The sequence below is a fragment of the Microtus oregoni genome, unplaced genomic scaffold (assembly GCF_018167655.1).
Source record: "Microtus oregoni isolate MIOR12 unplaced genomic scaffold, Mior012 000011F_ref0000422, whole genome shotgun sequence".
Lineage (NCBI taxonomy): Eukaryota > Metazoa > Chordata > Mammalia > Rodentia > Cricetidae > Microtus > Microtus oregoni.
The window spans coordinates 25248941-25252404 of record NW_024543070.1 but is presented as its reverse complement, the minus strand read 5'-3'; the positions used below and the strand labels follow the sequence as shown (position 1 = coordinate 25252404).

At 40.1% G+C, this 3464-nt stretch overlaps 1 pseudogene; it reads left to right on the top strand.

Annotated features, from left to right (window-relative positions):
* The first annotated feature begins 2056 nt into the window (after positions 1-2056).
* Positions 2057-2595, top strand: LOC121453715 (annotated as a pseudogene).
* The last annotated feature ends 869 nt before the right edge of the window (positions 2596-3464 follow it).

Here is a 3464-nt window from a genome sequence, read left to right as displayed (position 1 = left end):
CATTGAGAGCAACAATCAGTAAATGGGACCTCCAAAAACTGAAAAGCTTCTGTAAGTCAAAGGACATGCTAAATAAGCAAAACATCAGCCTACAAAATGGGAAAAGATGTTCACCAATCCCACATCTAACAGAGGGCTGATCTCCAAAATATATAAAGAACTCAAAAAACTAGACATCAAAATACCAAATAATCCAATTTAAAAATGGACTACAGATATACATAGAGAATTCTCAACAGAAGCCTTTCAAATGACTGAAAGAATTGTAAGGAATTTCTCAACATCCTTATTCATCAGGGAAATGCAAATCAAAATGACTCTGAAATTCCATCTTACACCTGTCAGAATGGCTAAGATCAAAAACACTAATGAGAGCCTATGTCTGAGAGGATGTGGAGCTTTTAATCCCTGCTCCTAGGGGGGATATAAAATGAGAGGAGAGAGAGGCTTGGGGCTCAGTCTGCACTCACCCAACCTTGGTAGAGGTAAGACTTCTCTGGTGGCTTAACTGTTTTGCTTTTCTGATCTTCAGCTTGAATCCCAATATCTGTCTCTGGGTTGTTATTATTCACGCTACAGGAACACTCCTCCACTGCTGGTGAGAGCGCATACTTATACAGCCAATTTGGAAATCAGTATGGCACTTTCTTAGAAAACTGGAAATCAATCTACTTCAAGACCCAGTCGTAATGCTCTTGGCATTTACCCAAATGATGCTCAATCTTACCACAAGAACACTTGCTGAACTATGTTCATAGTAGCATAACTCATAATAGCCAAAAACCTGGAAACAACCTAGATACCTCTCAACCAAATAATGCATAAAGAAAATATGGTACAGTTACACAATAAAGTATTACTCATCTGGAAAAAAAAACCCACAAAAACATCATGAAATTTGCAGTAAATGGATGGAACAAGAAAAAAGAAATTCTGAGTGTGATAACCCAGACTCAGAAAGACAATCATGGTGTATACTCACTGATAAGTGGATACTAGATGTAAAACAAAGGACAACCAGACTACAATCCATAGCTGCAGAAAAGCTAGGCAACAAGGACAACACTAAGAGGGACAGACATATGATTGCCCTGAGAAGGGGAAATATTTGATATCTCTAGGATAACCTAGGGGCAGGGTGGGCAGTAAGCAAGAGGGGATAGGGGAAGAGAACATGAGGCAACAGTCTGGGGATGAATGGGCTGGGAGAGTGAGGAAAGAGGTATTTTGATAGACAGAGCCATTACAGGGTTAGAAAGAAACCTGATGTTAGGGAAATTCCCAGGAATTTACAAGGATGACTGCAACTAAGATGCCTAGCAGTAGTGGAGAGGGTTCCTAAACTAACCTTCCCCTATAATCAAATTAGTGACTACCCTACCTGTCATTATAGAACCTTCAACCAGCAACTGATGGAAGCAGATGCAAAGAACCACATCCAAGGACCAGCCTGAGCTAAGGGATTCCAGTAGAGGCAAGGGAGGAGAAATTATATGAGCACAGGAGGGGGGGGTCTATATCATTATGGGAAAACCCACAGAGAAGGTTGACCTGAACTTGTAGAAGGTCACAGACTCTAGACTAATAGCTGCCTGCATGCAACCCAACCAGGCCCTCAGCATGTGGCCCCTCGCTGTGGGAACAGGACCTACCCCTAGTGCATGAACTGGCATTTGAAACCCAATCTATATGGCAGGATGCCTTGCTCAGCCGTGAGGTGGGAGTGGAGGGCAGGGGGGGGGAGGCTTGGTTCTGCCTCAACTGAATGTGCCAGGCTTTGTTAACTCCTCTTGGAAGGTCTTACACTTTCTGAGAAGATGATGAAGGTGGGTTGGGGGAAGGTGGGTAAGAGGCAAAGAAGGAAATGGAGGGGAACTATGGTTGATATGTAAAATAAATAAAAAAATAAAATAAAGATAATGTCACGTCAGCCTGGTGTCAGTTCTCCTCTCCATGTGTCTTGCTGTTTGATCTTTGCTTCCAAAAATAGCACTGTAAAAGCAAGGGCTGTTTCCTATGCTCATTCTTGATGCCAAGCATCACTGTGTTCTCCATCATGTCACAAGATCAAGGTAAAAAGGAGAACCCCAGGCGGGAACTTCGCATCCATATGCTCTGCCTCAATATCTGTGTTGGGGAGAGCGGGGACAGACTGACCCGGGCAGCCAAGGTGCTGAAGCAGCTCATAGGCCAGACACATGTCTTTTCCAAAGCTAGGTACACCGTGAGGTCCTTCGGCATCAGGAGAAATGAAAAGATTGCTGTTCACTGCACTGTCCGTGGAGCCAAGGCAGAAAAAAAAAATTCTGGAGAAAGGCCTGAAGGTGCGGGAGTATGAGTTGTGGAAGAATAACTTCTCAGATACTGAGAACTTCAGCTTTGGGATTCAAGAACACATTGAACTGGGAATCAAATATTACCCAAGCATTGGGATCCATGGCCTGTACTTCTATGTGGTGCTGGGCAGGCCAGCTTTCAGCATCGCAGACAAGAAGCGCAGGACAAGCTGCATTGGGGCCAAACAGAATCAGCAAAGAGGAAGTCATGCGCTGGTTCCAGCAGAAGTATGATGGGATCATCCTTCCTGGCAAATAAATTTTATCCACAGGGCCAATAAAATTTTTCTCAGAAATTCAAAAAAATAATTATAGAGATCTTGTCAATTCTGTTTATTATCACCATTTTATAGCTGAGAAGCTAGAGACTAGGATAAAGCAACTTGAACCCTTATCTAGCAGATGGTTTCACTGTAATTTAACCTCAATCTGTCTCCAGGACTTGAGTTAGGATTGGCTGCACAACCATCTCTAAAATTAATTATTATATATTATCATTGTATGTGCTATAAAAGCACTTTGAATATCCTTACATTGTCAGACTAAAATGGTGCATCATAGAAAGATTTCCTACTGAAATAAAATGTTTTTAAAAACTCAGATTCTACAATCATAGTTTTAATGGACTCTATTATATATAATATATATATATAAATTATATATAATATATTATATATTATAATATAATATATTAACATAATATATTATATTAATTATACAATATGTGTGGTTATTAATATTAATATAGTATTAGTTATATATTATATAAGATATATTTCTAGACCTTTAATATGTATATTAAGCAGTAGAATATTTGCTTATTATGTGGAAAGATTTAGGTTCAATCTCCAGTAACAATAAAATGAGAATAAGACTTGTTTGTCTGGTAGATTGCTGAATCCAGGTACCTGATACAGATGAAGTTGAGATAGTACGAGGACAGAGTATGTGTGCGGTACAGTATTTTGCATTGAGAGCAGGAAATGCCCTATACTAGGGTCTTCATTCAGAGTCTTAGAACAATATTCTTCCAGGGGATGGTCTCCATGATAACATTTTTGGAAGAAATGGGTGGAGTAGGTAGAGAAAACATCTTAGAAATGGAGTGTTTCTGGGATTTTTTTTCTC